Here is an 11,710-nt window from a genome sequence, read left to right as displayed (position 1 = left end):
CCAAAGAAAGCTAGTGCTAAGAAATGTTACCATTCAAGAATACGAGTTGGTTGAGGGCAAAATTATTTTTATTATCTTTGCATACCTTACAATACACACCAGTGTCCTATATATGATACACGCTAAATAAAGAAAAAAGAATGGGGGCACCAAGGGGCTGAGTCTGTTGAGCATCCAATTCTTGATTTTAACTCAGGTCATGATCCCAGGGTCATGGGATTGAGCCCTGCATTGGGCTCAAGTGCTGAACATGGAGCCTGCTTAAAATTCTCTCTTGCTCTCTGCTCCTCCCCTGCTTGAAATTCTCAAGATTTAGTAAAGATTTGGCAGAAGCTATACAGATTAAAGAATTTTTGTTTAAAATATTAATAAAGTGAAGCAAGTCACATAAAGGGCAAAAGTAGCTTTCTTTCATTTTTCTCATCCGTGGGTAACTGTCTCAGAAGTGTAGTCAGTTCACAGGCCACTGCAGGGTCCACAGCTGAGACAGGGGTCTGTATGCCTACCACCAAATGCATAGGTGGGAAAGACTCCATTCAGGTCCCCTGACACATAATACTGGATGCCACAGCTCCCACGATGGCACTTTTGTCCATGGATGGACACCATATTGTTTTTGTTGAGGAGAACATGATTAGAAACATCTTATTCAGCCATATTGCTGACGTCCCTCTCAGAAACATACCACTTCTAAGTCGATGGTATTTTGTTTGTTAAATATTTGTTGAATGAATTAATTTAGGGTATAATTCTGTCAAAGTACATTTGAGATTTCAGAATTCTAGACTTTGATAATTTGGCTTTGTTTTTGCACTGAAGCCAATTTGATTAAAATTTTTAGGGGCCCCTGGGTGGCTCAGTCAGTTAAGCATCCAACTTCGGCTCAGATCATGATCTCACAGTTTGTGTTTGAGTCCCACATCAGGCTCTGTGCTGACAGCTTGGAGCCTGGAGCCTGGTTCAGATTCTGTGTCTCCAGCTCTCTGCCCCTCTCCTGCTCACGCTGTCTGTCTCTGTCACTCTCTCTCAAAAATAAATAAACATTAAATTTTTTTTAATTTTTATATACTTCAAGTACATACATCTATCACTAAAAGAAAATGGTTTTTCGTGGAATCCCAGCTTTGTCATGTAAATTCAACCAAATCATTTTTATTTTACACATAGATTATAGTTTTGTTCCTCTAAAGTACATCTCTATTATGGAATTGTGTTTTTTTTTTCCATTACTGGACATCTGATTGGGAAATATAGGCATTGCCTTTTGTTTTGAACTTATTGCCCTTTAAGTGGTAGATTGACCCTAAACCTAGAATTTAAAAGAGAAAGAGACAAAGAGAAAGTGGGGTATACATGATCGACTTGGAAATAAAATAGAGAAAAGAATCAACAAACTAACACATCTCCTTCCTCCTTTTCTGTGAAAGATGTAGCTGAGCAGAAATCAAGGCAGTAACAAGCAGAGTCATTTACTGAATCAGAGTAGTTCTGTTGTTTCGGCTTAGAATCATAGAATGTTAAATCTGACAAACCATTCATTTTCCATAGAGTTGTAAACTCTCAAGGTATGCAAAATTAATTGTGTGTAGTATGGGATTCAGAAATAAAGGTTCCAACCTCCACTAAGTTCAGCTTGGCTAAAACTGCACTAGATTATAATTGTTCAAAAAACTTGGGAAATTTCATCCAATTTTATATAGGACACATAAATTTTCCACTGCTCAAAATTTGTCTTGTAAAATTCTTGCAACTTGAGATTACAGATGAACAGTAAGATCAGTACACAGGCTATTTCCAATGTTATAATGTTATAAAGTCCAGGGCTTAGTCAGAATGAGTCGGAACACTACCTTAGACCGGAAGTAAACTAGGTCCCAAAGAAAAAGCTCACTTCACAGGGTCAGACCTGGTGAATGACCAGCTGACAGTGAAGCAGGCAGTCAGAGGTCTAGCACAGTATTAAAGGCATGAGAGTGTCACATCTGTTGTCCCTTTCTCAGTCTACTGTTTGTACGCATTCACCGACGTGGGACCCAGTAGCAGGGTATCCAGGAGTTCACAGCGACAGACACTGGCTGGCAATGATTAGAAGTGAGGTGAGCAGTCATTGCCAGATACTGTTCCATGTTAAGCAGGACCAGCCAGCATCCTATAAAAAGAGGTAAGAAGGATGAGCCTGGGGCAGAGCCCCAAGAGATCTAAGCAGGTTCCTAGCCAATAGATCCGACAGCAATTTAGATAGGGCTCTCACTGCAGAAGAGGCCAGGGGAATTATTGAATCATCTCTAATAGGATGTTTATATTAAAGAGGCTCACTTATGTCAAGAGAGTCTTCCATTCTAGTAGATGATATTGTGTGCTGCCTAAATCTGACTCTAAGCACCTACTCACTCCCTTAGCTCCGGGGAGCACTGAGTGCAGACAGCTTGCCCATGAGTCCCTATCCAGGAACTGCCCCTAGACAAAGGCCCTATGTCCTACCCCCTCCTGAGAGGAAGCACACAACCAATGAATGATGCAGTGGTATAAAGACCCAGCCCTTTGACTCAACTAGAAATCCTTACTCTTCCAGAGCTCCCCATAGAAGAGCTGAGGCCTCTCTTACAAATGCACCTCAGCTCAACTTCTCCCTCTCCTAATCTGGCTTCCTTCACACCTCCACACAGTCTTTAAAAGCACTTCTGTGGAGTATCGAGTCACTCTGTGAGGAAGTTTACTATTTTTCATTTATGTATTTTTCCCTTCCTTCCCACCTTCCTTTCTTTCTTCTAATTAGAGAAATCCACAAAGGATTTGAGGCCACTGTAGTGTGCCTTACAGGAAACATAGTCCTTAGCCATGTGCTTCTTCCAACCTCACGACACTGTTCAGTGTAATTACTTATAATTTTATTCTGAAGAAAAAAATATATATATTATATTTAGTTGGGATCATTCAAAATATTTTAATCTTCAATAGACATGGTCTACAGCAGCTGGACTCAGAATTTTGCTTTAAAAGTTTCTGTTAGTTCAATAGCATCAAACTAATTCCTAAGGAAAATCTGAATTTTCTTTTGCAATATAACTTCACCTTTTATATGGAGATACACTGAAGTCTCTATGATTTCAAATTCACTAAACTTTCTGAAATGAATTTTAAAGAGTAAAATGTGGATCAGTGCAACAAATCAACTATTGTTTACATATATGTTTATAGAAGGGATGGATGAATGGATAAATTATAACACATACATGAAAAATAAATGGTTGATTCAGACAATAAAAGCAACTAAGGAAACAGACTCTTAGATTAAAGGTGAATCCTTTATAATATAACGCAGCTGTTTGTGGTCTAAAGAAATTGGATGCTAAAAGCACAAAAGAAGGTTTATACATGAAATAAACTAAATTAAAATCATTCTAACACCTCTGACCATAACTCTTATTATTGTAAAAACCATGTAATTGAACACAGCTTTTGAACTAGAAATGTCATAGTTTGCCATTCAGTTTTCAAATTAAATTATTTGATGGCTGTTTATATGGAGATATGACAGAAAAAGAAATCTATTATCACTGCAGTTATAATTCACATTTATTATAAAGACTATACAAACAAAATAATGTGAATGGCTGAGTAACTGATTGACTACACCAATGTAGGTAAAGCATTAGTTTTTTTTAAGATTCCACTTAAACCTCATGCCATTCACTAAAGTCAATTTTACTTAAGTTATCTCAATAATCAATTTTTCAATGGTTAAATTAAGGCTAATACAACAAAGTTCCAACATCACAATTAATTTCAACTAGTATTAAAGAAAAATGATTGTCAACTAGGTGTGTTTAAAGATAGGATCAATAATTTTCAGTGATTTTGCTAACATTCCTGACTCTTTTTGATCAGTCCCAGTATTTATTGTCAATAGATACCAATAGTCGACTCAAACACAAAGGGGAGTGCCATTTTGATCTGAAAACAATCAGCAAAATATGTAAGAAAGTACAGAGACAAATACAAGTCTATGCAAATAGAAATGCATCCTGATAATACCAGAATGATGCACAGATCTGCCTTTTTAAAACTTTTTTTATTAGAGAGAATATTTAATGCAGTTTGTAGCATACAACAGACGTTGAGACATGGGTTCTATATTTAAGCACAGCTGCGTAATAGGAGATTTAGACCTGTGTTAAATCCCTGCTGGGTGACTTATCTGCTGTATATTATTAAACAAGCTGTTAAACTGTCTGAGAATCTATTATCTCCTCGGTACAGTGATAAAATTAACATCTACCTTGAAGACTTGTGAAAATTGGAGAAGATGTGTAGAAAACGCCTAGGACAACAGCAGGTGCACAGCATGCACTCTGTATTGATTTACTTCCCTCCCCTGGCCCTCGTCCTGTTATTAGTGCACCATGGGGTCTCCCGTAAGTTACACTTTAGGTCTCAGTTTTAACCTCTGAAAAAAAGAACAGAGCTGAATTAGTGCAATAACTCACAACCCCAAAGTCATGACATACTGTTATATCACAAGCAACTGGGCAATGTGTCACAGGCAGCTCAACCTAGTCATAGTTAAATTACCAAGATTTACAGATAATTTTCTTCTAATAATGTATAGCTGTTCCAAGGTTGTCCCCGTTATAACATCAAAATTAGTCACTGGCACTTCACTTGCTTTTAAGGTGGAGTAAATGAAGTAGCGTTTCAGATAACAAAGATGAAATTTCTCATAACACACAGGCTACTTTATATCATAGAATAGCCTTTATTTACCCTAAAGAGTTGAGTGATTATGAATTATTATAATTCTCATAAATTATACTTTTCTAACTGAAAATTTCTTAGTGACTTTTTCTATGTATATGTTTTTAAAAGAAAAAAGATAAAACTAGTTGGGGTTTAAAAAAATAGTCTATAGTTCTACGTGCTTTATTTCTTGCAAAACTCCTTGACATTTCTCAAATCAGAATATGTGGAGAACAGGGTTCTGAGTCCAACATAATCATCCTTGATGTTTGTTCTAGGGGCAAAAATGTTGGGGATCACTGGATCACATCATCTCTGTCTTCATTCACAACTCCTTAGTATCTTAAAATTCTTCTAATATGGAAAGAATAGGACTCCTGGTAAAATAAAGCAGTATTTTCATTCCATTCTTAACCTATTTGACACATCAACTCAAAAATATAATAGTATAGAAAACAAACAGATGGCCAACAGACACATACATGAAAAGGTGTTTTCAACATCACTCATCATCAGGGAAATGTAAATCAAAACCACATAGAGATACTACCTCGCATGTGTCAGAATGGCTAAAATACAAAATACAAGAAAACAACAAGTGCTTGCAAGGATGTGGAGGAAAAAAGAACCCTTATACATTTGGTAAGAATGCAAACTGGTGAAGCCACTGTGGAAAACACTACAGAGGTTCCTCAATAAATTACAAATAGAACTACTTTATGATCCAGTAATGGTGCTAGTGGGTATTTACCCAAAGAATACAAAACCACTAATTCAAAAGGACATATGCACCTCTATGTTTATTGCAGCATTGTTTGCTGCCAAATTAGGAAGCTGCCCAAGTGCATACATCAACAGATGAATGAATAAAGAAGATGTGGTGTGTATATATGTGTCTATATATAGAGAGAGAGACACACACACAATGGAATATTATTCAGCCATAAAAGAGAATGAAATCTTGCCATTTGTAACAAATGGATGAAGCTAGAGAGTATTATACTAAGTGAAATAAGTCAGAAAAAGACAAATACCGTATGATTTCATTTATATGTAGAACTTAAGAAACAAAACTAATGAACAAAGGACAAAAAACAGAAGCAAACCTAGATACAGACTCTTAACTATAGAGAAGAAACTGATGGTTACCAGAGGGGAGGTAGGTAGGGAATGGGTAAAATAGGTCATGAGAATTAAAGAGTAAAGTACACTTACAATGAGTATTAAGTAATGTATAGAATTGCTGAATCATTATATTGCACATCTGAAACTAATATAACACTATATGTTAACTATGCTGGAATTAACATTTTTGAACTTTTTTTAGGGATGCTTGGGTGACTCAGTGAGTTGAGCATCTGACTTCAGCTCAGGTCATTGTCTCACAGTTCACAGGTTAAAGGCCTGTGTCTGCTGACAGCTCAGAGCCTGGAACCTGCTTTGGATTCTGTGTCTCCCTCCTTCTCTCTCTCTGCCCCTCCTCTACTCATGCTCTGTGTGTCTCACTCTCTCAAAAATAAATAAAATGTTAAAAATAAATAAATAATAAAAACTTTTTTTTATTTTAAAGAGAAAGCACAAGTGGAGGAGGGGCAGAGAGAGAGAGAGTCCTAAGCAAGCTCCACACTGTCAGAGAGGAGCCCAAAGTGGGGCTTGATCCCACAACTCTGAGATCATGACCTGAGCTGAAATCAACAGTCAAACACTCAGCCAACTGAACTACCCTGGTGCACCAAAATAAAAAACTCATTTTAAGATTTAGTTTTGTTTTGTTTTGTTTTGTTTTGTTTTTTTAGAGAGAGAGCACATGCACATGCAAGCTGGGATAGGGACAGAGGGAGGAGAGAAAGAATCCCAAGCAGGTTCCGTGTTGTCAGCACAAAGCCCATCATGGGGCTGCATCCCATGAACCACGAGATCATGACTTGAGCCAAAATCAAGAGTCAGATGCTTAACCAACTGAGCCACCAAGGCATCCCTTAAAATCTTATAAAAAATAACAGTGCATACCTTGAGAGCAAATACTGAGTACTTTATCTTTTTGGAATATACATTTCTAGGGCAGAATAGCAAATACCACAAACTAGCTCTTCTGGTAAGCACGGAGTCCTCAACGGTCACCCACTCCCTCTTTTAGGTTCCCAAGCTCTCTGGAAGCCAACCGCATGGTTCTATAATTAGACATTTAGTTTTCCACCTGTTTTCCTAGACCCAGAAGACCTAAGAGCCAAAAACAAATTCTTAGTATCATTATTAGTGTTAGTATTTGTATTCCTATTTGGAGGTGCAACATTCTAAAAATAAATTTACTTATTTTTGAGAGACAGAGCATGAGCAGGGGAGGGGCAGAGAGGGAGGAAGACACAGAATCCAAAGCAGGCTCCAGGCTCTGAGCTGTCAGCATAGAGGATGAAGGGAGGCTCAAACCCACAAACCACAAGATCATGATCTGAGCCGAACTTGGACGCTGAACTGAAAGAGCCACCCAGGTGCCCCTGGAGATGCAACATTCTAAATGGGTGCCTGGGACTCTGCAGCATTCAACAAATGTTATTAATGTTTTTGTCAGCAATTTAGGTCAGAGACAGAATCAGGCCTATAGACAACTTTTAAACTGACTTTGGCCAGAAAAGCATTTTTGTTTTTAAGTTAAATTTTCATACCTTTAGATAAAGCATGCACTCCTCTTTCCAGAGTCCTACAATCATTATAATTTCTCTGATCTGACAGCTTCACACACTCCAGTTCCCTGACTGACCCTCACAGTAACTGAGGTTGCTGCTTTACATGAGAAACAATAGTATGCTTACAGGTATAAAGTAAGTTGGACACACAGATCGGAATAAGATGTATTTTAACAGAACTTAAAAAAAAAAGATTTGTACACTTAGGTGAGGAAAGAAATGAAAAAATATATTAGAAATAATATCCCATGACAGATTTTAAGAGCAAACTCTATAATACGATAGCTATGGATTAGGCATTAGTGTTTATAATCATCCCACATCCTTAATACCCATCTAGACCAGAAACAGAATGACAGGGAAAATGAGGAGGGTTCCCAGGATGGCCACCAAGATCAGCAGAGGTTAGAAGAGAAAGCCTGATCACGGAGATTATCCCCAAGGAAGACTACAGAATCCCATCATGCGGCTGTTTGTAAAGATGGAAAAGGATGAGCAGAAACAGTACCACTTTATATTTATGCCAGCCAAGGAGAGCTCTGGAAACAAGAGAAGAAGAAAAACAATTTAAGTTCTATTTGTTTATTTTGCAAGGGAGAGAGAGAGCACAAATGAGCAGGGGAGAGTCAGAGAGATGGCAAGAGAGAGAATCTTCAAGCAGGCTCTGAGCTGTCAGCACAGAGCCCAACACACGGCTCAGCCCCATCAACTGATATATCATAGCCTGAGCCGAGATCAAGAGTAAAACGCTTAACCATCGGAGCCACCAAGGCACCCCAGGAGAGGAAAATTTTTAAAGAAAACAAAAAGCACCTGGGTGGCTCAGTGGTTGAGCATCAGAATCTTGATTTTGTCTCAGGTCAAGATCCCAGGGTCATGGAATACAGCCTCATGTGATGCTCCGCACTGAGCATGGAATCTGCTTGAGATTCTCTCTCCCTCCGTCCCTCTTCCCTGCTCATGCTCTCTCTCTCTCCTTCTAAAATAAAAGAAAAAATTTTGTTTGTAAAATAAGAGTTGTAAACAGACAGATTCTACTAAAGAACTAACAAAGAAAAAGCAAATTTTAGGACAACATTCTAAAGACACTCTTCTTTGATTAAGTAGGCAATCAGGTTATTTGAGCAAGGAGACTCACTGCCGAAAGAGGAGTTACAATTTAGGGATCATGTTCAACTAAGCAAACTATGTGTATCAGACTTCAGAGAAATAGTACCAATAGGATACATCGAGATACACAGAGAATATTTATTATAGCATTTAACTGGGATAATTGTGGAAGTCTAGGAGTTCCATGATATGCTGTCTGCAAGCTGGAGAAGCAAGAAATTCAGTATAATCCAGTCCAAAGCCAAAGCCATGCAAAGCAAGAGGGGAGATGCTGGTGCAAGTCCCATAGTCAGAGGCCTGCGAACCCAGAGCTCCAATGTCAGAGGGTCGGAGAAGACAGAAGCCCCAGCTCTAGGAGAGAGAGACTTCACCCTTCCACCTCACTCTGCCTTCAATAGATTGGCTCCTCACCATTATTAGTTCATGAGGGCAGATCTTTACTTAGTCTACAGATTCAAATGCTAATCTCTTCCTAAAACACCCTCAAAGACACACCTACAAATGTTTCACCAGGTGTTTGGGCATCCCTTAGCCAATCCGGTTGACACATAAAATTAACCATCACATTGTGTACACACATCCTGAGTTCAGATTTGTTTCCCTACTACAAAAAGATATTAATAAATACTAAAGATTTCCTGTGTGCTAGCTACCATGACTAGTGCTAAGAAAAAGACCTACAAAGGACAAGCTATAGTCCTCACACTGCTATAGGATCTGGTGAGGTGGCCTCAGCCTTTTCTCTCTTCCAATGTATAACTTATAGGAAAAACAACTGCTCCATCAGTAACATTTCTTTATAGTCAGTGATTTCTGTGAACATTCCCCTACTCCCCTACTCTCCCTTCCTCTCTCTCTCTCTCTTTGTCACATGCATACATGTGCATACACACACACACACACACACACACACACACACACACACACACACACACAATTTTCTCTGTACCTCCAGGAAGAAGAATCCTCTGGGTATGTTCCACTTGCCCATTCAGATCCATTCTCCATGTGCTCCATGGCCCAGGAGACTGGCTGGATTCTTTCAAGGGATGGGCTGCATTAACAGGTCCCCTCCCTCTGGCTTCTTACTGAATTCAGCCAATGAGGAGCATCTAGGAAAGATCACAGGGAGAAAAGGGAGTCAGGATACTCACTATTTCCTTCCCTGTGGGATTGTCATAGGCTGTCTTCATCTACCAAGGATACCCAACGTCTGCCTGGCCATCCTGCTGTTTCTAACCTGAGTCCTGCACTGTCCCCTGTGGTTTCCTCACACCTTAGTAAACAGTCCCTCTACTCAACTCTTCTGAAATTGCTGGATTTGAGTATGCCATCTCTGGATCTTCTAAGACCCTGCCTGACACGCTGAAGACTGACACATCCTGGAACCAAGACCCTCAGGAGCAGTAGATGGGATAGAAACACACCTGGATATGTTGTGGGGAAAGAAAGGATAGATCTAAAAATCATGGAGCTGATTCTTCCCTGAGCCTAGTCTGGGGAATCACAGTTAAAGAAACACGACAGGGAGAGCAGTGTGATATCCAGCATGGTGTGAGCATTGTAAAACAGCAATTGGTGAGGGAGATTCCTAAGCAGGATTACCTGCAGGCAGTCATACAAGGTGACTATGCCTCTGCGTGACAGGTGCAGAAAGGATGACTGTACAACAGCCCAGGAATTTTGCAACCACAGCATTAGAGGCCGTGGTAAAGAAAGAAATCACCAAGAGAACACACCTCAAAAGCAAAGTAGGGCAATTCACACCTCAGTGGAGACCAGCTGGGAATAGTTAACAGACCAGGTAGGTGAGCCAGTCTATGTGCAAAAGACACAGATTGGTACGACAGACCTGCTGAAGAGGGCTGAACATCATAAAAGTGAGTGCAGAAGAGCTATGATCCGGATGCCCTCTCTCCCACTGAGAATTATAAGAGCTTCCTTCTGCACCCAAATGCCCTCATGGGAAAGAGAAGGAGGAAGGAGAATCCTTGAGAGTAGGAGGAAAATTTGAGATTGAGAAATTAGCAGAAAGAAAAAAAAAGCTAATACTCAGAAGAGACTGATAAACACGTTTAAAAAGCATGAGAACATAATATCCACCCTCAACCTCAGAACAAACAGAGATATTAGAGAACTCCCACCTCTCCACCAACAGGCCCGAGTGCTGACGTCACCGAAGAGTGGCTCCCACAAGGCTAAGCGCCGCCGAGGCGGTGCGAGCCGGCAGAACGCCAAGCAAGACGCCAAGGCAGTTTGTCCTCTCCGGGTAGCCGTAGGCGTTAGGTGATCTGCCCTGGCAAAAGCCGCCTGATTCCAGGGGCAACAGACAAGAGCCCTGGCAGCAGGTACACCGCTGTCTGGCTTCCAGTAGCAGGGGAAGAATACCGTATTTGTGGGCAGGAACTACACGGACCACCACTTGGCGCTGCAGAGAGCAGTTCAGCGCCGGGCAGGTGCTCTTCCTGAAACTGCCCACCACCAATCCCCCCCCCCCCCCCCCCCCCCCCCCCCCCCCCCCCCCCCCCCCCCCCCCCCCCCCCCCCCCCCCCCCCGCGCGGGCTCCTGTCCGCCTACATCCGGAACGTGCACCTCAAGCTCAAGCTGGGTGTGGTGTGGACAAAAGTGGCTCCGTGTTACCAGAGGCCACAGCCAAAGACTGCATGGCCACCTGTGTGCCCTGTGCACACATGACATTCAGCAGTATGCAGGACGTGTGCAAGAAGGGGCTTCCTTGATTCCGGACAAGAACTTCATGCTCTTCAGCCCCATCCACACGATTAGGCCCAAAGAGAAGATCCCTGACCCTCACAACTTCAGCTCTGGCTGAACCATGGCAAACTCAGACGGGAGGGTGTGACAGCTTCCATGACTTTTACCGTTTTCTACATCATCAGCAATGTTTCTAACATAATGGCCATGAAAGAAGTAGGCATTATCTGGACCAGGATGCCAAAGAGAATTGATTTCGTTAAAAAAAAAAAAAAAAAAAAGGTGAAACTCAGGCAGACCTACAAGGGGTTGTTAATATGGGATTTAAGGTGGAAAGACCAAAATATTGAGTCCATACAAAGCACCCTAACTTCTTAAGTTTTTGGAGATAAGGGAACAAGACAGAAGCAAGCAAAGGCTGCTTTAGGTGACAATCCTGTAATAATAAGAAACCAATTTTTAACAAT

At 40.6% G+C, this 11,710-nt stretch overlaps 1 long non-coding RNA gene across 1 annotated transcript; it reads right to left on the bottom strand.

The window, feature by feature from the left end:
- Positions 1-4,053: 4,053 nt before the first annotated feature.
- Positions 4,054-10,752, bottom strand: LOC115292603. Its single transcript, XR_003909053.1, has 3 exons — positions 10,676-10,752; positions 9,481-9,643; positions 4,054-4,447 (listed from the first exon to the last, which is right to left on the bottom strand). It is a non-coding gene; the product is annotated as an uncharacterized LOC115292603 (long non-coding RNA).
- Positions 10,753-11,710: the final 958 nt, after the last annotated feature.

The sequence above is a fragment of the Suricata suricatta genome, chromosome 5 (assembly GCF_006229205.1).
Source record: "Suricata suricatta isolate VVHF042 chromosome 5, meerkat_22Aug2017_6uvM2_HiC, whole genome shotgun sequence".
In the NCBI taxonomy this organism is placed as follows: Eukaryota; Metazoa; Chordata; class Mammalia; order Carnivora; family Herpestidae; genus Suricata; species Suricata suricatta.
Note: the sequence above shows the minus strand (reverse complement) of the source record. Positions and strands in the feature narration are given on the sequence as shown.